A 24,543-nucleotide genomic window follows, 5' to 3' on the forward strand; every position below is an offset into this window, starting at 1 on the left:
AGAGATTGACTTAGGATTGTCACATTTGTGCAACTTTTGCTCCAGGCTTTGGGATCTGTTTCCTTGAGCTTCCTGCTTTAAAGGTCCATGAAAATCACTTTTGATGTCTAAGGATAAACATTCCAACTTTCAGTGCTCCAAGTGGCAAAGTTTACATGAAATGGGCATATATAAAGAATCCAAGCCTTAGGATTAGCGTTCCTGATTTGTATCCATGCAATTTCCCATTATTTAAAATGAATTAAATTATAGGATGTGATTGTCAAACCAAGCAATACTATGTATAAATATGGAATTTGATTTATTTGATTACTGTTTATTACTTCTGCGAGAAAATTATTTTACTGAGCAACAGCACCAAGTGACGTGTCATTCAATGATGAGTTCCACTCACTTACACTTTAAACAATTAATTCTTTGTTCATTTCTGGCCACTGCAATTTGGCAAGGACCTAATAGGCTTGGAAAGGATGCAGTGCAGATTCACCAGAATGTTCCATCAGCTTGGAATGTAGAGTTAAGTTACATAAAATTAGCTTGTATTCTGGTGAGTATGGAAGATTGCAGGCAACTTGACTGAGGTGCTTAAAATTTTGAAATGATTTGACAAGGTAGATGTCGAGAAATGATCTTTTCTTACAGGGGATTCAGCATTAGGGCATTTTCAGAGCTGGGCCAATAGGACTGAAGTCAAGAAACACTTTCTTCACAGAATGAAGTGGTAGAACGCTAGAACTTCTCTGGGGAAGAATCAAATTTATCCAAACTAAGATCAATAGGTTTCCATCAATAATAGAATCAAAGGATATAGAGAAAAATAGAAAGATAGATTTGTGATGCAGATTAATGATGTTCCAGTTGAGTGATATACCATACTAGAGGGCTGACTGGCCTTATCCCAATGTTGTTGGGTTGCTTTGCATCAATGTGTATTTCAGCAGGGTAACAAGCCTACTTACCACACTTTCTTTTTAACCTGGTGACAGCTTTTATCATTGCGCTCAGTATAAAACCCGAAACAAACATCATTAATTTATCTAGTTGTTATCAAGGCCTTGACAAACATCAAGCAGGAATTTCTTAGTTGGAAGATATTTAGAGATCTCAAAACTGAATAGTATACACATAAGAAACAGCAATACAGGTTAGAGGTATATTTGCATTGCACTGCATCAATTTGACATTTGTCATTGCCCTTTTTTAAAATATTAAACCCAGATAATATCTTTGATCTATAATTTTCTGCAAATACACTTTGTGATGACTAAAGCCGTTGGCCAAGAAATTGCAGATGGTGAAGCTGTTGACATTTGCAGTCATTAAACTGCAGAATTGATAGCAACTTTTGGTATTTGCACTGTGCAGTTCAACTCAGAAATCTGAAAGTTACTCTCCATGACACCCTGCACCTCCGTTGGGTTCGCTGTTGTGGACTTACAGAGGCAATCAACACAGAATTGGTGATTTGATATGAATTTCAAGCTATTACACTTTTATTGTAAATCATTAAGCCTTGTTGAATAAGGTGCAGCTGAGTTGAGAGCCTAACCCCAAAAATGGGATAGGTTCACGCTGGATGAATTACATGACAGCAACTTGAAATTGCAATGGCATATATGGGGACAGTCATTCAGTGCAGTCATTCACTACAAGAAAAAAATAATGACATAAGAATAAATTTGGTGCACCAAAACCTTCCCTTTGAAGTATTTAACCACATTCCTTTGGAAAGTTATTCTTGTGTTGCCTCTGTCACTTTTTCAGGCAGCACATTGCAGGTCACAACAATGATCAACTCTTCTGTTTCTTCTGGTCACCTCTGGTTGTTTTGCCAATTATCTTAAACCTGCTTTTCATCTGGTTAAAGCAAACAACCCAGCAAAGGCAATGGCCTGTGGTTGGAAATGTGAAATAAATACACAAAATGTTTGAAATGCTGAGCAGATTCTGTAATATAAAGAAAAAAACGATTTATATTCATATAGTACCTTTGATGACCTCAGAACATCTCAATTTACTACATTTTTCAATATTAGCCACAATTGTAATATAGGAAATGCAGCAACAAACTTCGGCACGGCAAGAGTCCACAAATAACAAAGTGATAATTATCATAAAGTCTCCTTTTTTTGGTGATGTTAGTTGAGGAATAGAGATAGTCAGGAGGAATCCCTTGCTCTTCTTTAAGTAGAGCCAGAACATCTGTAATATAGTCATTAGTATTTTTACATCCCAGCTGAGATGAAGCATCTTTGGCAAGTTGTACAGGAGAGTCAAACTTGATTTTATGTTCAATTCTCTAGGGTGGAACCTTCTCCCTCAGTGTTAAGAATGCTATTGACTGTGCTAAGCACACTGAAGGCATTACTTCATTGTTTGATGCAGACAGAATTATTTTGGCTTTAAAAGAAGCTTAGACTGAAGAGAAATGCCAAAATAGAAAACACAAAAGTTCTGTATTTTTTAACTCTCAAGGTTCGCAACTGTTCATCGTTCCGAAATTATTCCCACCTACACTACATAACTTTGACAAAACCCTGCCATTTCAGTTACTTATTTTCAAGATGGTTACTGTCGGCTCCTGCTTCAGCATCCTCTGTGAAAGCCTGAGTAATTATGCCCATGATACTGCCACCATTAGGTCTTCAGTTGTCATTAGTCTGAATTGTGCAACGCTATAATCCAGTATTTTTCCAAAACATCTCAGTTCTGATGTACAAGTTATATATTCTGAGTAAGTTATAGTTAAACTCACCAGTGGAAGCAACAATCCTTTCACATAGAGCTTCATAAAGATCCGCACCATACCTAAGTGCTTGCATATTTCATTAAAGCTAAAATATGATTAAATCAATTGGTAATTTCCTTGACACCAGAAGATTGCACTGTGATATACTGGAGAGAAATAAATCCAATCTTTGCAACAAATTTGTAGTAATGGATTAAGCCAATTCATCCATTGGATTCAAAATAAAGACCTAACTGGCTTATGACATACACTGGTACCAGTCAGTTCCATACATTAACAATAACAAACCATAAATTAAAACTGGATTTTGTAATCAACACACTCGATATGTTTGTTACCTATGATCATACGAAATTGGCTGATAAAGGAGCATTTAAGACTAAATAAAAACAGAAAGAACTGTGAATGCCGTAAATCAGAAATAAAAACAGAAGTTGTTGGAAAAGCTCAGCAGGTCTGGCAGCATCTGTGAAGAAAAAATCAGAGTTAGCGTTTTGGATCTGGGACCCTTCCACAGAACTGATGGTAGCAAGGAAAATGTCAGTTTATATGCAAAAGATAGGGTGGGAGGAGGGGGAAAGGAGTAAACAGTTGGTGGGGATGTAGTCCGAAGGAAGAGAAGAACAGTTGGACATACAAAGGAGTGGATAATGATCTGGCTAGGTGTGTTGAGTATTTAAGACTCTTCAGCAGTCACTGTAGGACAGAGGTTCATAGGTCAAAGGTCTTAACATTCCAGCGCTAAGTGCCTATGGAACTAACATTGTTAATGCAATGGGTAACCCTAATTTGGTTGCTAATTGTTTTTGGTGTTAGACATATTGCTAGAAAGATTATTTTTCCTTGAATCTCAAACAATTCTGTTAATGCTGAATTGGGACAGGAGCAGACCAAATATCCTGCCTGAGAAAAAAATCCCAGTTTGAGTACGAGCCCATATTGATAGGATGAATCTCTGGGTGTACAGTTATCTGATGAGCTAGTATTTTCCTAGTTAGAGAGCTACTGGTGCTGACAGTTCGGGGAGATTTTCCTGGATTGTCTGGGTGCAGCAAATATTGGAACATTGGGCACATGGCTGGAAAGTAACTCAGCTGATTGTTCTTCCACCAAAAAAGCTCAAATTTGTCCTTCCCCAGAATCGCAAAGGACTGTATCCACATTGAAGGTGCCATACATCAAGACTATTGATGTTAGTGGGACTCAATAATTGACACGTGTGCTCTTGGAATTAATCAATACTTTTGGTTTGTACAACATAAGGATTCTATTCTCATGTTTATTTCTGGTGTCAGTCATTATGCTAGTGGCATCAATTTCCTGGATGGAGTCAGTGTCAGCAACTTATCTTGGCATCTTGTGAGGGTCACTTGTGAGCCTCTGTCATTTGATGTTTCATGTTACAGGTGTATCTCAAATCAGGTATTCCATTTAGAGTTTTAGTTCCATTTGTGTCAATGGGAACAGTCTATGTCACTTCAGGCGAGTCTCTGGTGTATACACTCAACGTTTTCTTTTGCTGTTCTCGGTTCTGTTATATATCTGTTCTGAGCTGTGATCTACAATTCTATCACTGGTGAGGCCAAAAGAACTACATAGGCTCGAAATCAAGAACAGAGCTCTGAAGAAGGATCACGGGACCTGAAATGTTAAATCTGATCTCTTCCCCCATAGATGCTGCCAGGCTAGCTGAGTTTTTCCAACATTTTCTACTTTTGGTTCTGTCACTGATGAGGCCTATTTATCATTGGTTCAACTCCCAAGCATGTAGCCAACAGCCAGGTATGCCCGGCCCAGGGCATCAGTGCCATCTGTTCCTGGAGAGGGACCAAGTTCTTCAGTGTGTCTGTACAGCATGTTCCTGGAGTGAGATACAGTTCCCTGTACAGCATATCTTTGCAATAGGATACAATTCCTCAGTGTGTTCAGATCCCATGTCCCTGGAGAGAGTCATACTTCCTCAATGTGTCTGTGCCACATGTTACTGGAGTGAGATAGAGTTCTTCAGAGTCTCCATATCTCGTCTTCCTGCATCAAGACACAGTTCCTCGTGTGTCTGTACGACATACTGCTACAGTAAAACACACTTGCACTGTATTTCTCTACTGCCCGCTCCTGGAGTAAAACACAGTCCCTCAGTGTGCCTGTATCGTGAGTCGCAGAGAGTCAAACAGTCACAGAGATCTATAGCACGGAAAAAAAACTTTTAGCTCATTACATCGTTTCAATCAAAACAATCATCTTAGCATTCTAATCCCATATTCCCCACACTTGGACCATAGCCTGTATGCCTTAGCATCGCAAGTACATATCTATATACTTCCTAAATATTATGAGGATTTCTGCCTCTACCATCTTTACAGATACTGAGTTGCAAATTCCCACCAGCCTCTGGGTGAAAAAACTTTTCCTCATATTCCCTCTCAACTTTCTGTCCCTTTTCTTAAATCAATGCGCCAGGTCATTGGTCTCTCCATCGAGGGAAAGTTTCTTCCTGTCTGCCTTATCCATGCCCCACCTTATTATATACATCACAATCATGACTACTCTCAATCTCCTCTGCTCTAAGGAAAACAACGTCAATCTGTCCAGTCTCTCTTCATAACTGAAACGCTCCAGCTCAGGCAACACCCTGGTAAATCTCCACAGTGCCATCAGCAAATCTTCAGTACTTCTTCAGTGTCATTACATCTCTCCTGTAACATAGATTCCAGAACCGCACATAATACTCTAGCTGTGGCTTAACAAACATTTTGTACAGTTTCAGCTGAAAATAAGCTGAAAACATGCTCTGTGGTCCTGTGTCTCACTGCAGTAACAAATGGTCTGAATACACATGGGAACTATATCTCACTCAAGGGACATGAGCTTGGTGCTTCACAGCGTCTTACTGTTCATCACAAATTCCCTTGCTCTTGGTTGTCCCACCCAAGTGCACCACTTCACACTTATCTGGATTGAGGTCCATTTACCACTCATCAGCCTGTCTGACGAGCCCGTTTATATCCTTCTGTAATCTATGGCTGTTCTCCCTTTTATTTACCAACTCCCCAATTTCTGCATCGTGTGAGACACATTTCCTCAGAATGTCTGTATGGCATATTCCTGGAGTGTGATACAGTTCCCGGTGCATCTGTATGGCATGTCCCTGCAAGAAGACACAGTTCCTCATGAGTGCTCAGACCACATGTCCCTGGAGACAGACATAGTTTCTTCTTGTGATCAGACCACATATTAGTAGAATGAGACATAGTACCACAGAGCATCTGTATCTTGTCTTCCTGGAGTAAGACACAGGTCTTTAGTGTGACTTCATCATATCTCCCTGGAGTGAGGCATGATTCCTTGCTGTGTCTGTACCACATGTTCTTTAAATGAGACAGAGTTCCTCAGTGTGTCAGTGCCACGTGACCCTGGAATTAGACACCGTCCACAGTGTGTTGCTATCATACCCATCTCTGCATCAATTTGGTCCATGTGTTAGCGACAAATATGCCTCCAAAATTAACAGCAAGTATTCAGTATACTAATACCAGGTATGTCCTCACTCATTATAGGCATGTGCCTGGAATTGGATGCAGTTGTTCAGTGTCTAAGGGTCAAATTACAGAGAACCAGAAATAGTTGTATCAGTGCCAGGCACAGTTGAGTCAGTGTATTGTTGCAGCTTGACATGCTACATCCCCTGTAATACTGAACAGGCATTTTGGCATGTTAGTGCTGGAAAACAGTGTGTGCTTGGCAACTGTTAGTGATCCTGGTTCCTCATGGGTTCTGGCAAAAAAAAGGTAACAGGGCATTGCCCAGTGGCAACGTCTGAGTGGTAGGACCTGATGATGTCCAGAGGCAGAGAGGGAAATTATGTGATCTGTTGGTACTGAGAGGTGAAGACAGTGGTGGGAAAGACATGGGGGTGAAGGACTGACAGGCTTGATCTGGTGCTGCTCAAGGGTTGACTGAGGTGGAGGATCAGATGGCAGTCAGAGTTTGAGGTTTAGCTATTAGGGTTCAGTGGCACCATGGACAGTGTAAAGTAGGAGAGAGTAGCCTCCAGATGTGAAGTGTGACAAGTGGAAATGCAAAGCAATGTCAACTATAGCCTTCAGTGTTGGGGAAAGCAGGCAGTAGCACCTGGTGGTGTTCAAAAGTAAGTCCTGTGCTGAGCTCAGAAACAGAAATGGGCACACAATACAACACTTTTCACTGTATCCCAGTACATCTGACAACAATCAATCAATGAGTTAATTAATTTGTGGCGGAAGTATTGGTGTGTAGATCCTATGGCAGTCGGAAGTGGACATGTGGGCAGTAGGACCCAGCAGCATCCATGGCAGACGGCTAGGTGGTTGTGTCGGTTGGCGAAAGAGGTGAGGGCGATGCTCAGATGTAGGGGACAGGCTGGAGGACCTGACGACTCTCGGGGTGGGCAGTAGGACCCGGTAGTGCTTAGAGGTGGAGCACGGCAGGCATTGGACTCTGGTGTTTCAGGGTGGGCAGTAGATCCCAACCGTGCTCACTGGCAGCGGGGGTGGACTGTAGGACCTGGTGCCGCTCAGGAGTGGGCAGTAGTACATGGCGGTGCGAACTAGCGGAGGGGGCGGGCAGTCGGACCCGGCGAGGCACTGAGGGCCGGGAGTACGACGCGGCGGGCAGTAGGACCCGGCGGTGCTCAGGGGCGGAGGGAGCCAGCGCGCGGCCACCGACACCGTGTTCCAGCGGCGGGCCCTGAGGCGGCGGCGGCTCCGAGACCGGGACCGGGCGGTGAGTGAGGGGCCGGGGACCGTTGTGTCTGTGTGTCCGCTCGCTGCCGGGCCGCCTTCAGGCCGTTCTCCCGGTTTCATTCCTCTTGCGGGGGGTGGTTGGCAGCTCGGATCCAGAGAGGCTGCGCAACAGGGTGTGAGGGAGTGAGGCTGGGTGCCCCGGAGCCCGGGGGCTCTCGGCGATTGTACCGGGGGGGGGGGCAGTGATACAAGATAAACCCGGGAGCACGGCAGGCCCCGGCCTGGCGCGACGGGGCGGTGGGGGGGAGCCCGGGGGCCGCTCTCTGGGCGGAGCGAAGCTGGGCTGGGCTGGACTCCCGGTGCCGGGCCCTGGCCTCCCTTTTCCCCTGGGCCCAGAGAGGCCCGCCCCCCCTGGGGCGTCTAACCGTCTCCCCTGAGTGAGGCGAGGAAAGGTGCTCGGGCTCCGGTGAGGGTATTCCCCGCTTGTCACAAGGCAGCAGGACCCTGCCCTGACCGACCACACACACACACACCCCACCGCGAAGTTTCTGCAAAAAAAATTAAAGCCGCCCAACTTGGTTCTCTCCTTCGCCCCGGCTCTGGGACTCCCAGGTTTTCTGAGGGGCTGGAGGTCCCCTTCTTACCCCCCCCCCCCCCCAAAGCAGGCAGATTCGGTCGCATCGACCACCGGGGAGTGGACGGTGAAAGTGTTCATTCGCAGCCAGGAACGTCTCTGTGTGACAGAGAGGGGAGAGTGTGTAGAGCCCACAGGAGCTTTTTAACAACCATCACCATCATCATCCCAGGAAGGTGTTTCTGCTCTTCCTGGGACCTTGCTGTGTAAGTTTGCAATGAGAACTATTTTTGCCGAGGACGTAAGTCTAGCCATCGTGTGTGTCCGTGTCCGTCCTGTGTCTTTGTGATGTCCTCGTCCACATCCAGTTCGAGGAAATGCATTGAACTTTGCCATTTTCAGCCCCTTTGGCTAAAAATCGGCTTTGTATTTACACATGAGTTTGTGATGTAATGCTTTGGTTAGGTAACTTGAGGTTTTCTGCTAATGAGAGCATAGTCTTAACCCAGGACACAACCGAAATACCACAGGGCACGCTGTAGATGCCACAAAGCATGGCAAAGGCACAAATGCTGTCTGGTGGTTTAATGTGTCAGTCCAGTCGCGCTGTGTCTTTGGCTTGTGAATGTGCACAACTTGCTCGTTGAAAATGCTTGGATGTGTTGGCACTTTTTTGTTCATCGCAAGTCATATTTCCTGCGCTTGCAAGCATGCATCTCAGATGTTCGCGTTGTGGGATCTCTGGAGTTACTGTTATAGACTGACCCATTACAGGGCGTGGATCCTTGCTGTGGTTTTCATGTGGCCCCAGGAGCTATTCATTTTACTGTATTATTACTCTTGATAGGGCAGTGAGATTGAGGTTGTCAGAAAAATACAGAATAAGTTGTTTTGAGAACATTGAAGATTTAAATATTAAATTTTAATTCTGTAGAAGGTTAAATCTTACACTTTTCTTTTACACAGCCTATCCGGCAGTTTGACTTGTTACTCTGTGATGAAAATGGACAGTTTCATTTAGTTGTTGGAAAAGTATTTGATTTTTCAACATAGAGTTGATAATTTGATTATGGTCCCAGAACAAATCCCATTTCTTTATGGTTGACAGATCATTTTGTATGTGGCATCTTCTGATGTCATTAACTCCTACCAGTTGTATGTGTAAGTACCTTTCTGTGGGTAAAAATTTTGCTAACAACCTTCCAGGTATATTCTTGGCACTTTCAAACCTTGCAGTGAAAACCTAGAACTAGGTTGCTTGATAGCTTAAACTTGTGTTCCAGGAAAAATGTGTTAACATGGACTAACAAAGACTCAGTAAATCTGTACCATTTGACTCGAAAGCATACAGCCAACAGCTAGCCTGGTGTTACTTGATGTGTAAATGTCCATTTGACTAATGGTCATTGCGGGGAATTACATTTTGATTTCATAAAAAATCGAGAGTTGCTCCTTGGAAGTTGTATTTTGTTAAATCCACTGACTTATGACATTATAATTGAAAAAGGTCTCGCCTCAGCAGAGGGTTTAGAGTGAAATACTTCAGACGTCTTGAGTAATTTTGATATTGAGACATATTCTGCAAGAAGATCTTGCAGTGTTTCTGATCTGGAAAGTGCGCCTGTAACCATTGAATTTACCAAATAGCCCTCTTGTGACCTAGTTGCTTACCTTTCAAGTGTCTTTGTGATATTTTAGACATGGCATGAATCTGTATTTACAACTCAATTTACAGGATTGTTGGGTGATTGTGGAAAGGTAGGAATAGCGCGGTGCTCTAGTGGGGCCAAATTTGCATGCAGTGTACAACTTCTGCATTACTTGTTTTCAAATCTGCTAGCATTTAAGCCTGCGTGGTTTATGAACCATTCTTCAATGTGTGATTGAACCTCATAAATTTAGAAAACAATTTAAATAAAGGATCTGGTTACTCTTATTGTGCTGGTATTCAGTTCAAATACCCAGTAGAAGCTGTGATTGTGAGCTTTGCTTATTTACTGTACACTTTTTTTGAAATGCCATTACAGCCTGTTGCATTGCTTAATTGCTTCTGATGGTTCACTGGATCTCTACTCATACTATTTGAGCCAAATGTGAGTGTGACTTGCACTGAGGCCACCAGGTGATTATTTCATTCTTTCTTCACTACCTTGAAGGCATAGAACAGGAACACACTGCGACAGACATGCTGTAACAGGCTCATGTTCCAGCCTAGTAGTTTGCCCAAGTTGATCAAGAAACAGCTGAACTGCGAGAAGTTTCAAGTCTTATCACTGTAAATTGCCTGGATGTTGATGTGTATTGAGCAATTTTGTTACCTGTTATCCAGCCTTTCACCCTTAACCATTAATGTTTTATCCTGTGTGAACATTAGCTCATCCAAACACAGCTGTTCATGTTGTCTTCCGCCTCAAATCTATTCTTCAGAACTGGAGAAGGGTCATTGGCCTTAAAATCTTAACTGTTACTTTCACCATAGATGCTGCCAGACCTCCTGAGTTTTTCCAGCATTTTCTGTGTTTTTTTTCTATTTCATGCCCGAGCTCAGTATTTTCTGATCTAAATTGAATGCTAGTCCCTTGCCCTTTAAGTAAAATTTGAATAATTGTATGAGAATAATAGCCTTGTCACTCTCAATCGTTAATGTTCTGCAGCTCTATGTTCATTTTAAGTTCCTCCAACTCTCTGGTCTCTTGTACACCCTTATGGCATTTGCCTTTACACTGGCAGCTCTGCTTTCTGGGTTTTAATTCTTGAAAATCAACCCTTTTAAAAATTTCCTCTTTCCTTTATAATGTTTTCCTGAAACCACTTCTCATCAAGCATTCAGGCTGTCTTCCTGACATTTACTACTTTTGGAAGGGGTTCACCAGTGCATCCTCCAAACTGGTCTGCTGTATCCGTTCCTCCCAATGTGGTCTCCTCTACATCAGCAAGACCAAACATAGACTCGGTGATTGATTTGCGGAGCACCTGCACTCCATACGCTATAATCAACCATGCCTTTTGGGCACTAACCATTTTAACTCCCCTTCCCATTCCCTTGCTGATATGTTCATCCAGGGCTGCCTCCAGTGTCACAATGATGCCATACAAACTGGAGGAGCAGCACCTCGGGAGCTTGTAGCCCGATGGCCTAAATATAGAATTTGCCAGTTTCAAAATCTCTTCCCTTCCCCCAAACCCTGTCTCATCCCATGCCCACCCCTCATCCTTATTCCCACCTCCTTGATTTGATTACTATCTGTCCATCTTTCTTCCCACCAATCCCTGTCATCCCACCTACCTTGCCCTTGCCCCCGCCCCAGCCCTCTTTCCTCTATTTATTTCCCAGCTCCCTTCCCCTCCTTCAAAAGGTCTCAGCCTGAAACCTCAACTCTCCTCCTCTGCCTGACCTGCTGTGTTCCTCCACCTCCACAGTGTATTGACTTTTGGAAGATGGTTGCTTTAATATGATACCATTTGTATGACTTTTTTTTGGGGGAGGCACTATAAGAGTGTAAGCTGTTATGGTTTCTCGTGGGAAATAGAAGTTACTTCATGGTGGTATTGCCATCTGATTAAATGTTTCAAAATGGCGGAAGTTGTGTTCAATTTGTGCTTTTTAACTCCAGTGCGCATAACATTCTGTTACCCAAGAATTAAAATTCTATTGTGTGCACATGGTTGCTTGTGTAATAGGGCAGATGTCTCTGCAAATGTGGTTTTGCAGATTTAGGAAGATGTGGTAGTTGTGTCATGCATGCTGGATGCATGTATTCTATTGCTGACTCATTACTTTTGGTGGATCTGAGTTGGTGTAGACAGAACTAAGTTTGAGTTTGCTGGAAAAGCTCATTAGGCCTGGCAGCGTCTGTGAAGAGCAACCAGAGTCAACGTTTTGAGTCGGGTGACCCTTCCTCAGAAATGAATTCTGAGATCCCCAGTTCTGAGGAAGTGTCACCGGATCAGAAATGTTATTTCTGATTTCTCCTCACAGATGCTGCCTGACCCGGTGAGCTTTTCCAGGATGCTCTCTATATTTTTGTTTCTGATTTAGTGCATTGCGCAGTTCTCTTGGTCTTTACGAAGTTTAAGTTTGTTTACCTCTTGGTAGTCAAGTGCCATTCTGGTTATACTTCGTGTAGTGTAGATATGGTGTGAAAATTGTTTGTGTCCTACCATCTGTAAAATTTTAAGTAATCCAAAGCTCAGCTACCTGACTCTTGGAAGAAGAAGATTACTTGTACAAGATCCTTGCCTTAAACAGATATCCCTGCAAATTCATCCACAAATGCCTACGTAACAGACAACAACAGGAGGGCACAGTACGTAACACTCTTAACCAACATAAGGAGGCTTTCAGAACTGACAACAAGACTCCAAAGACCAGTGGGAGTCACGCTGGCCCACAAGCCCACAGCCACGCTACGACAAACACTTAGAAGGATTAATGACCCCATTCCCACAACATGCAGAACGAACGTAGTTTACAAAATACTACGCAACGACTGCCACAAACTTTGTCGGACAGACAGGAAGGAAACTAGCCATTAGAATACATGAACATCAGTGAGCAGCAAAACAGCACAATTAACTCTCCTTCATGTCTGTACATTCAGACAACAAAGGCCATCAGTTTAACTGGGACAAAGTAACCATCGTAGCCCAAGCCAAACGTAGACAAGTTCGGGATTTCACGGAGGCATAGTTCTCCACCCATGCTTCAATCAACAAACGTAGAATTGGACCCCATATATAAATCCATTCAGATCAAAGCTGGAAATGACAGTACTCCTCATAATGGACAGGACAGCATAGATTCCAAGTGGAGTAGAACAACACCCTTTCATCAGAGGTTCCATTGATGTTGTTACCTAGCATGGTGACGAAACACTTAAACGAGAACAAGCCAGCTCAGCGAGCAAGTCAACAACCTCCTCCACAACCTGAGCTACAGATCTTTGCCAATACTTGACCTGAATCTAGGCTTGGACCAAATTCCATTCGTGTGTCATCTCTATATTCCCTGAATGCATACTGCCCACTGTTTTAGTCACTGCCCCGGTTTTTTAGAATACTCCAAATTTATTTGTAGATTCTTGAGACCTTATCTCTTCCTTTAACTGCCAGCAGTTAGACAACCCTTCTGAGATATCTGCACCCACTGCAATTCTGAATTAGAATCATAGAATTGTAGAATCTCTACAGTGCAGAAAGAGGTCATTTGGCTCAGTCTGCACTGGCCGTCCAAAAGGCATCCCTCCAGACCCACCCTGCTGCCTTTTATTTTACCAAATCTGCATTTATCATGGCCCATCCACCTAACCTGGACTTCTTTGGACTGTGGGAGGAAACTGGAGCACTCGACAGAAAGACACGGAGAGAACGTGTAATCTCCACACACAGTTGCCCAAGGCTGGAATTGACCGCGGGTGCCTGGTGCTGTGGGGCAGCAGTGCTGACCAGTGTTCTGTCGTCCTGAGCATTTCAGCTTGAATTGATCCACTGTTGGTGACTGTCTTCAGCTGTTTGGCCTCTGGGCTCTCAGCTCTGGAATTTTCTCCCTAAATTTCCTTGCTTTTCATCTCTTTTTGTGACTTTTTAAGACACACAAAGTGCACCTTATTTTTGCTTATTTTCATTATTTATCAATTTACATAAAATATGTGTATCTAGCCTCTGGTTTTGATGTCATTGTCATCCTTCTCAGCATGAGCACCATTCCAAAACCCTCTTCTTTACCTTGGGATGTTAAGGTGTTGCTGCCTTATCTGACCCTGAAGTGAACTCATCCTATATCCTTCACCGCAGAGCTGCCAAGTTTTCTCCTTCAAACTGTTTCCACCCTTAGCTCAGCTCATATGTTGTTGAAACACTCATCAATTCCTCTTACTGTGACTTTTCCGATGATATGCTGGCTGGCCTTTCCCCCTTTGTACCCTCTGTAAACCTGAATTTGTTTAAAACATTGCATGTGTCTTACTGAGTTGTGTAATATCCTTTTTACTCCTTTTGTTCGCTGACTGACATGATTCAGATCCTGGTTTACCACTGCCTTGATTTTACTTATTTATTAAGTAACTCTTGTTTTCAAGTCACTCTTCAGTCTTGCCCTCTGTCTCTGTCACTTCCTTTAGCCTACAGCTCTGTGAAACCCTTGCATTTGTTCACCCTGGCTTGTTGAATGTGTGGATTTTCATTACTACTTTGTTAATATAGATAAACTCTGGATTAGTTTCTCTAATCCAGTACTGCTGTTGCCATCTTTCTCCGTGGCTGCCTTTCCCTCCCTTTAAAAAGCTTTTACAACCTACTGCTTTACACTGTGCTAATGAATTTTTGGGATCTGTGTCAAAATAATGCTTCAGTGAAATGTCTTGATGTCTTATTATTTTAAATGCAAATTGTTATGATTCTACAATACCCAAACCTCTGGCACCAGTGTCCCTTTTTTTTGAATGAGCAACAGTTTCATCAAGGATGCCTTAATTGCTTGTAAAACAGAACTAATTACAGATGTAATTGTTCTTAATGTTATAAGCAGTGGTTGTAAACTACTTGTACAATATGGCAATGTTGAGCCAGTAAAACTACTATCAAGTAGAGTTCTCAGCCTTTTCTATAAAAAGTTATAAACGTGAACAACCTTTTGTATCTTGTTATCTTGGAGCTTTTATGGGTGCATGGTACGAACTTTAGTATGATGAGCCAATATTTAAATTTTAAAGGCTGAAATAAAATTTGTGCAAAAACCCCAAAACCTCTGACAGAAAATGTGTTGCAGGAGGTAGATTATTTCCAATATTTAATCCGTGTGTTTAATCATCCATCTGCCTGTCTAGGACAAAGATCAGCTTTATCATTCTGTCCTTGGGACAATATAATATTTTAAACTCATTGAATTGCTGGGACCAGATTACAATTTGTTTGAGCAGAGTTGCCCTATATTCTGCTGCTGATGGCTCTGCTAATAACTCTTTTAAAATGAATTGATTCATACAGGAGACAGATTTCTCTATGCCATTTTAATTCTTTTAATATTCAATCAGAATAAACAGGTAACATGGAGGTGATGAGAGTGGGTGGAACTTTGAATAAAATGAATCAATGAAGGTGGGGATTTGGGTCACAAATTCACCAAATGAGCATTGAGTGACACCTGTTACCTATAATAGGCAAACCTTGTGCAGCTTGCATTTATCCAATGTGTTTATAGTTCTTGTGGTACAATGGCAGTACCCCTGGGTCTGAGCCAGAAGGTCTAGGTTCGGTTTTCCTACCCTTGATGTGTGTCATAATGTGTCCAAATAACTTGATTAAAATAGCTACAGTGTTATGGTTGGATTGCACGCAAGCGCTCTTTCTGTGTGCTGTAATTATTCACTGATCATATGGTTCAAAGATTGATTGTCTACAGGTAAATGCTAATAAGGTAGAAATTCAGTGTGCTTACTCTGAACTTTCCCCATTTGTGCGGATGATCCAGTTTTTTTTACTGGCTGGAATAGAAAGAATTTGATTGGAAATTGCTTGGTTTTGGTTTTTGTTTTTATTTTTACATCACTGCTGCTTGGCAGTCTCTTAAATTAATCTCCATGACCCAGTTGGAGCATTATCCATATTACTTACTGCTCAGCTTGGTTCTGTGCCATGTCAGTATCAATAAAATATTCATAATAGATATTCCTGACACTAAATGCAAACCACGATGAGGTTTTGCATTTACTGTTATCCTCTGACCTTGGTATTTATGGACAATGATGCTGTGCACTGTTGTTTCAGAAAATATTCTTTTAGTGGATTTGTGCATAGAATTCTAATGTTTAATCATGCCAGAAAATATAACTCCACTTATCCAGAAATTGAGATTTATTTCTGCTGTTTGCAGGTACCTTGTGTCTAATGGGCACCTAATATCTGAACAATGAAGTAATGAGTCCCAGCTAAAAATTTACTGTCTTTAGAAATCAGGTGAAATGTCTAAGGCAAGGATTTAACTGTTGCTTCCCAACAACAAGATAAGGGAATGACCTGATACAGTTTCATGCTTGAGCAAAATCGTACTGTACGGGTCAGATGATTTCAATTCCTAAGCCACGCTGTCACTTTTTTGTTGACATAGTGCGTGGGAAGATGGTGGAATCACTATTTCAACATTTCTTGGCTGTCACCTAAGCAGGATTGTGAAAAGAGAGGGCATTTAACATAGAATTGATTTAGGAATTCTTGGATTAAATATACAACTCCAAAAGCATTTTTAACCTTTTTGAACAAATTTGAAGGAATGTTGACAGTTTAAGTCACTAAGGTGATCTGATCTGCCTTTAGCAGCATTGTATTATAAACTGTTTATGAATGTATTTCTGAACTATAAAGATATTTGCAAATATTATGAAAATTTAAAGCTGTTATTTAATATCTTTATCCATGAAACCCCAAACAGTGGTGAAATAATGCACTTTTTTTGTATCTGTAGCATTAAATTTATTCTTGCTATGGAAATCACTAAATTTTCATTCGTTTAAGACTTATCAACTACCTTGAATTTTCAAAATTTTTTTCCTTTTAAATAGCCATCCAGATAGTGGTAAAAGTAAAGTTGCCGTTGATCCCGAGAGAGATTACAGATGGAGATTTGATCTGACGTTCACCACACTTTGGTCCTAACTTTCTCAATCTCTCCCATTCTGGTTGACTTTAGTCTGTAGAGCAATTGAATCTGTGCTGTTGGCATCACACTTTATTTCAAACCAGATGACAGAATGGGATATTCCCAACCTTACCTTGAAACTCAAACCTTCCAGTTTTGGTAACATTTTTGTGAATCTTTTTCATGTTGTTGTCAGACCCTATCGATGCCTCACTGTGTATAAAGTACCCTGAATAAGTAAGAAGTGTCTTCAGTCTTTGCAACTGCAGGGAATGTCAGGTGACAATTTTTGTTTTTTTTTTACAGTTTTCCCATATTACAAAACTGCTTTAGTACCTATGTACACTTAAAAAAAAATTTGCAATTGGAAAATAACTCAATGGATCTAGCAGCATGTGGCAAGAGCTATGGCTAGTGTTTTGAGTCCTATATGACTCCTCTTGAAAAGTTCAATCCTGAAGCTGAGTTATGCTGGACTCAGCATTAACTCTTTCTGTTTGCACAGATGCTACCAAATCTGTTGAGTTTCTCCATCATTCTTTGTGCTTCCCCAGTTCCCCAGGGAACTGCTACAAAAGTTTTTAAACTTGATTGGACTCCCTGCTAGTAATTGCTGATTCAGAGCTCTCAGCCCCACTTGAGGGCAGTAGTATTAAGTAATTAAAAAGTTAGAAAACACATTTGATTTTTCATTTTTAGCAGACTGTGTAGAATCAAGTTCCACTTGATGTACTGTGTAAGAGGATCTGTGAATTTTCCAATCCCCCCTGAGTTATGTTGTAGCAGCTGAATTATATTTTTAGTAATTTTTGAAATGACAATAAACTATGCTCCATTTTCTTTCCCTGGTCTTGATGCTTAATTGTATAATTGCTATACAGATGAAACTCTGCAGTAGCCTTTGTGATTTAAAATTTACATTTCACCCATGGTATCCCTGAAGCTTATGAGGTGTGGCTGTTATGGACTGAGCCATTCATTGCTCATACACCAGTTATTTTAAACAGATGGCTAGGCAATTTCAGAAGGCAGTGGGAATCAAACACTTACTTCACACCTCCAGTCACACGTAGGTGAGGAAGGGTAAGCGTGGCAGATCTCTTTCTGGCGAGGACATTAGTGAATGAGATGGGTTCTTATGACAATTGATAATAGTTTTTTGTTGTCATCATTACCGAGGTGAGGTTTCAGTTCTAGATTTCTATTAATTTTGAGCTTGAATTCCACCAGCTTCTTTCTTGGTCTTTTATTTTCTAAAAAGTGTCAACTTGTCCAAAAGACATCAATGTCTCAATTGCTGATTTTTTTTTAGTAATTGCTTGTTGATCTGAAGGAACTCCGAGTCCCTCAGCGCACTAGGTTACGAATCTTGATTCCCATATGCTTGAGTGATATTGCTTCAAGTTGCTCTTCAGCTTCAAATTCTAGCCTTTTATGCATTCACCCCTTTACTCAATAGTTACTTTATATAGCTTATTTATATTAGCTTATACTTTATAGCTTTAATAGGTGTATGTTGTTCTGATTTTTTTTATTATATATGAAAAGAGGTTGAGACGAAGTTGCCAGGATATAGCCAATAAAGTAAACAGCTTCTGACGCCTTAGGTTTGTTTTTAAAAAAAGTTGGATAATAGAAGCAGTATGAACGGGTGGAGTTAGGCTGCCACGGAACTTGGGTTTTACTTTGGCTTTCAGTATTTGCTGGGGTTTTGAACTTGGCTGTGGAAGCTGCCTTTCTCTCTGTTACAGTTGAAAGCTGGCATTCTATACCAGAATTTTCTGCTGATTGTTCTTTCCTCTTCGACTGGAGAAACATTGCATGTGAAACCATCTACTTCACGGAATTTGCCTTTGCCAAGGATATGTTTATGGGACGTTACTACATTGGAAGAGTTACTGTTGAGTAGTTAATTATCTATTATTTTTGTTAAGTTTTCCAATAGAGTTAAAACTGGACCAATTGTTCTTTTGTTTGTATTTTAACTGTAGATTAAGAATAAAATGCGTTTTGCTTAAAATCGATTAGTGTAACCAATCAAATTACGTCTGGAATACAGCACTTTATGGGCCTTTAAATGGGAAAAAGTTAGGGTCTAGGCCATCTCCTTTTAATATTTGAGGGTGGTTTGGTCTGGTCCATAACACTTGCCTTTCATCACTTCAATCCTGTTCTCTGTCATTCAGTACTTAAACTCTTTTTTTTAGATTAGATTCCCTACAGTGTGGAAACAGGCCCTTCAGCCCAACAAGTCCACACCGCCCCTTGGAGCATCCCACCCAGAGCCATCCTCCTATAACCCACACACCCCTGAACACTTTGGGCAGTTTAGCATGGCTGATCCACCTAGCCTGCACATCTTTGGACTGTGGGAGGAAACCAGAGCACCCGGAGGAAACCCACGCAGACATGGGGAGTTTGCACAAACTCCACACAGACAGTCACCCGAGGCTGGAATCGAACCGTGGTCCCTGGTGCTCTGAGGCTGCAGTGCTAACCACTGAGCCACCATGCTGCCCTCACTGTTCTGACCATGCTACTACTACTTGTCTTTAAAACTCTTCTTTAAAATCTGTCTGTTACTTAGAAAAGCAATAGAGCATTTCCATTTTGAAGTTTTAAATCCTGGCACTGTAATTGGTTACCGTGGAAGAATATTCAAGCTTATCTTTGTAATGACTTTTCCTTACAATTGAAAGACAGTTGCAATTGGCGAAGCTCTTCATTTCAAAGGCAACCATTTGTGATTTAGTAAAATAGATTCCTACTAAGTTTCTTTTGAATTTAATATTTTTAAGACTGTGTGCTAAGTTCTAAATGCTAGGACACTGGTTTTGCATTTAGTGATGGCCTTGCAGCTTGTAGTAAAAGGTTCTTTGGCTCATCTTGCCCATTCAATCATTAAGTATTTCTCTATTCTGATCGCATTTTCCAGCGATTGATCCTTAGCCTGTATGCGGTGGTGTTCCAAGTGAAATACTATGTAAACGTCTTCAGTGTTCTTGCTGGCATCACCCTTCTAACCAATGAACTGCAGATATTTCACCCAGAAAATGGTAGATCTTTTCCACAAGTCCCCTCCAAACTATCCAAACTCTGCCCCTGGTTGTTGACCCCTCTACTAAGCATGTCTGTAAGATGTGTACACTTCAATGAGGTCTGCTCCCCTTCTGCTTTCTCTGTTCTAAGCAAAATGACTGCAGCCTGTCTAGCCCTTCTCCATAGTTGATGCACTGGAAAGGTATGGAAGATAGTTGAAATGATCTGAAAAAGTACCTTCGATGGTTTTCCTGGCATGCTCTAAATTTAATCATGATATTATGGCAAATGTGCATCTGAATATGGTAAACTAATCTAACCTACAAAACTTCCTGAAATTTGGAAACCAAAAATTTCATTTTTTTAAAAAAAAAGCAAAAGTCCACCAAGGTAAGAGATCCTTCCTACTTTGCGCACAGCGTAATTAGTTCTTTTCAATTGGTCATTTTTAAGCCTCCTAAGAGTGTTTTTCCATTTTCGTTAACTGTATATACACTTACCTCATTCTGAGATAATTAAAGATATAAGTAGGTTGTAAAGTGGGGTTGTAAAATCCCCATCAGTTTATGGACGTAACTGTGACTAAAACCCTCCTGAGAACAGAAGTTGTGGAAATTATGTTGAATTAAATTCACTGAACTTTTAGGACTTAAGAAACTATGGGCTGCAACTGAACCAGGGACAGGCTGAGTAATATGCAAGCCCAGGGGCAGATGTCTGGGACAAGGGTTAGCTTACAGAAACTAAAGGAAGACCCCAATTCATGCCCCAGCTAAAAACAATCTAAGCCAGTCTGCAGCAAAAATAAAACTTCAACTTCTGACACTAAGAGAAGAAAGAAAGTTACTCGCCAGGCCTGTCCCACTTATCTAACCGCATCAGCAGAAACCACTAGACTGACTGATTGTTACCAGTACTTGCAGCTCTTCGGAATCCCAGCTATGGCAAGAGACTGTGGACCGAACCAGTCAAAATCACGTTTTCACACCGGGGTGAGCCTAAGGTCATCGACACCCTCTAACCCAGCCTGGCTAGACTTAGATAGAGGAAGGGTTGGTTTGGGGCTAACAGTGTAGGGCGCTTCCCCAGGAGGGGAAGTGGAATAGGACTTGGGGTCAGCAGGCTCTCCTGCTCTTCCCTAATAAGGATAAGTAACAGCCACCTGCTGTATCAAGCCTTAGCATCAAGGCTTAACTGGTGGTTGAGTTAACTCGGACACAAGGTCTCAGTCAAAGATAGGTGGGTTCTAATTTTGATATTCACTTTATTTTTTGCTGTAAATATTTAAATTTACTTGTTTTTATTTCATAAAATCAGCGTTGTCTTTGCCTCTGAAGCGTCTGCTCCTGTGTTTTGCACTGCATAAGCCCAGTGTGAGAACTAGGGAGCTGGTGAACAGTAAACCAGGCAGAACTCCCTACAATCAGAGATAATGGGAACTGCAGATGCTGGAGAATTCCAAGATAATAAAATGTGAGGCTGGATGAACACAGCAGGCCAAGCAGCATCTCAGGAGCACAAAAGCTGATGTTTCGGGCCTAGACCCTTCATCAGAGAGGGGCTTGGGGAGAGGGAACTGGAATAAATAGGGAGAGAGGGGGAGGGGGACCGAAGATGGAGAGTAAAGAAGATAGGTGGAGAGAGTGTAGGTGGGGAGGTAGGGAGGGGATAGGTCAGTCCAGGGAAGACGGACAGGTCAAGGAGGTGGGATGAGGTTAGTAGGTAGCTGGGGGTGCGGCTTGGGGTGGGAGGAAGGGATGGGTGAGAGGAAGAACCGGTTAGGGAGGCAGAGACAGGTTGAACTGGTTTTGGGATGCAGTGGGTGGGGGGGAAGTGCTGGGCTGGTTGTGTGGTGCAGTGGGGGGAGGGGACGAACTGGGCTGGTTTAGGGATGCAGTAGGGGAAGGGAAGATTTTGAAACTGGTGAAGTCCACATTGATACCATATGGCTGCAGGGTTCCCAGGCGGAATATGAGTTGCTGTTCCTGCAACCTTCGGGTGGCATCATTGTGGCACTGCAGGAGGCCCATGATGGACATGTCATCTAGAGAATGGGAGGGGGAGTGGAAATGGTTTGCGACTGGGAGGTGCAGTTGTTTGTTGCAAACTGAGCGGAGGTGTTCTGCAAAGCGGTCCCCAAGCCTCCGCTTGGTTTCCCCAATGTAGAGGAAGCCGCACCGGGTACAGTGGATGCAGTATACCACATTGGCAGATGTGCAGGTGAACCTCTGCTTAACGTGGAATGTCATCTTGGGGCCTGGGATGGGGGTGAGGGAGGAGGTGTGGGGACAAGTGTAGCATTTGCTGCGGTTGCAGGGGAAGGTGCTGGGTGTGGTGGGGTTGGAGGGCAGTGTGGAGCGAACAAGGGAGTCACGGAGAGAGTGGTCTCTCCGGAAAGCTGACAGGGGAGGGGATGGAAAAATGTCTTGGGTGGTGGGGCCGGATTGTAAATGGCGGAAGTGTCGGAGGATAATGCGTTGTATCCGGAGGTTGGTGGGGTGGTGTGTGAGAACGAGGGGAATCCTCTTGGGGCGGTTGTGGCGGGGGCGGGGTGTGAGGGATGTGTTGCGGGAAATATGGGAGACGCGGTCAAGGGCGTTCTCGATTACTGTGGGGGGAAAGTTGCGGTCCTTAAAGAACTTGGACATCTGGGATGTGCGGGAGTGGAGCACATCCCTCACACCCCGCCCCCGCCACAACCGCCCCAAGAGGATTCCCCTCGTTCTCACACACCACCCCACCAACCTCCGGATACAACGCATTATCCTCCGACACTTCCGCCATTTACAATCCGACCCCACCACCCAAGACATTTTTCCATCCCCTCCCCTGTCAGCTTTCCGGAGAGACCACTCTCTCCGTGACTCCCTTGTTCGCTCCACACTGCCCTCCAACCCCACCACACCCGGCACCTTCCCCTGCAACCGCAGGAAATGCTACACTTGTCCCCACACCTCCTCCCTCACCCCCATCCCAGGCCCCAAGATGACATTCCACGTTAAGCAGAGGTTCACCTGCACATCTGCCAATGTGGTATACTGCATCCGCTGTACCCGGTGCGGCTTCCTCTACATTGGGGAAACCAAGCGGAGGCTTGGGGACCGCTTTGCAGAACTCCCTACAATGTCTCATGCAATGAATCTGAACTGAAGGTCTTAATATCTTCAAAGAAATTCTGGCCATCCAGCGAAACCTTGGGATGAAGGCAAGACCTTCAATTTCAGGTGCAGAACGGGGTAAATAAATTGTCCCATATGCTGGATCTCTGGAGCAATCCTTCTGCGCAATGATCTGCGTGACAATGATGCACGTTGTGGCGTTGGTTGGTTCAGTCTACTTGACTAATTCATCTAAAGGATTTTGCATAATGCTGCAGAAGGGAAATAAACATGTACTTTGCAGTATTGCACCAGATGCAAGCCAATTTATTTGCAAGATTTTACCTTGGGCTAACAATTTGTCATCTTGGTTTCGTTTTTTTCACCAAATCTGCCCACTGCCACAATTTCAAATGGGAAACAAATATTTGCAAACTGCAGCCCTTGACCTTTTGGTAAATTTGTTTGTGACTGTAATGTTCTTCGAGAAAAATCTATTCATCTACTGGTCAAAATACCATAGGTAATTTGGAAGATAATTTGGACAGAGAAATAACATATTACAGGGTTAAACTGAACTAATCTGAACCACTTGAGCATGAGTTGTTCATTAAAGCTGCTCTGTTCCACTTTTGTTGTAGACAATGATCCACTTAGAGCTTAATGATTCCAGTGTACATCTGTTGCTACTAAAACAAAGAGCAACCAACAAACTAAATGGAAATCCCTTGACAAATAAGAGTTGTGTAATGGAAAACAGTTCAGTCGAGATCTGCTGTACTTGGAGTAGGCAGTCAAGGATGTGAAAGCTTAATATGGTGCAAAGCTGTCAGCCAAACCAGGGGCTTTGTAGCAGCTTTCTTCGGCCGTTTTCCCAAGAGGACTGTTTCCTTTGGTATCTACATTTTAACCATGTTTTGATTGAATTAATGGGTATTTGAATCAAAGCCACAAACGTACTTATGGCCTCTTCTGAAGAAGGGTCCAGACCCGAAACGTCAACTTTCCTGCTGCTCTGCTGCTTGGCCAGCTGTGTTCATACAGCTCTACATCGTGTTATCTCTACTTATGGCCACTGCTGTCTTTGTTGATATGCATTGAATGTACAGCATGCTGGACCACACAATTGGTATGGATGTAGAGGACAAAAGCAATATTCATCCTGCCAAGTGGGGAAAACAAAGCTTTTCCAAATAGATATTTCTGTTGCTTGCTGCTATTGCCCTGAGTGCCAGTGATGCGTAATGGAACGTAGTATGTTATAGCATTGCTGTGATGAAACAGATCTGGCTGCTTCACCCAAATGGAAAGTTCTATCCAACTCTCTCTTTTTAAAATGAAGCCTGTAAATGGATGCTAAATATCCTTTCGAAATAACTAAGTGGATACGTTGATGCTCTTAGCTGTTGATGTAGCTGGTGGTTTATTGGTGTGATTTGTTTGCCAATAGAAGAATTTCCAAATGTGTACAAGTTGATTGTATTGTAAAGAAACTTAAGTAGTTTTCTTGCTGTAGAGCTATTGGTGAGGTTTTGTGACCAAAAGATTATTGGTTTGTTAATCCATAAAATGTTCACCTGTACAGTGGGGAAGAAAAATTGTCCATCAACATAAATAATGTCAGCATTGCCATCTCCATTTTCACATGATCCTGTTCCCCACCTAGACAGTGTTTGTGTCATTACCATTCTCACTTTCTTCCAACTGGCATTCTATGGAGTGAGAACTAA

General features: G+C 42.5%; 1 protein-coding gene across 5 annotated transcripts in view; it reads left to right on the plus strand.

Annotated features, from left to right (window-relative positions):
* sgms1b (sphingomyelin synthase 1b) overlaps positions 1 to 24,543 on the plus strand; it is a 158,173-nt gene that overhangs the window by 45,099 nt on the left and 88,531 nt on the right. For 2 of the 5 annotated variants that reach the window (XM_059653145.1, XM_048551306.2), the window contains exon 1: positions 7,243 to 7,510. The exons of 1 other annotated variant lie outside the window; for it this stretch is intronic. The gene's annotated coding sequence lies outside the window, so the exon portion shown is untranslated. Of the gene's footprint in view, positions 1 to 7,043; positions 7,117 to 7,242; positions 7,511 to 7,787; positions 8,311 to 24,543 lie in introns of those variants that run through there. 2 more of the 5 variants (XM_048551312.2, XM_048551307.2) reach the window with 2 other exon arrangements.

The sequence above is a fragment of the Stegostoma tigrinum genome, chromosome 20 (genome assembly GCF_030684315.1).
Source record: "Stegostoma tigrinum isolate sSteTig4 chromosome 20, sSteTig4.hap1, whole genome shotgun sequence".
NCBI classification, from domain to species: domain Eukaryota; kingdom Metazoa; phylum Chordata; class Chondrichthyes; order Orectolobiformes; family Stegostomatidae; genus Stegostoma; species Stegostoma tigrinum.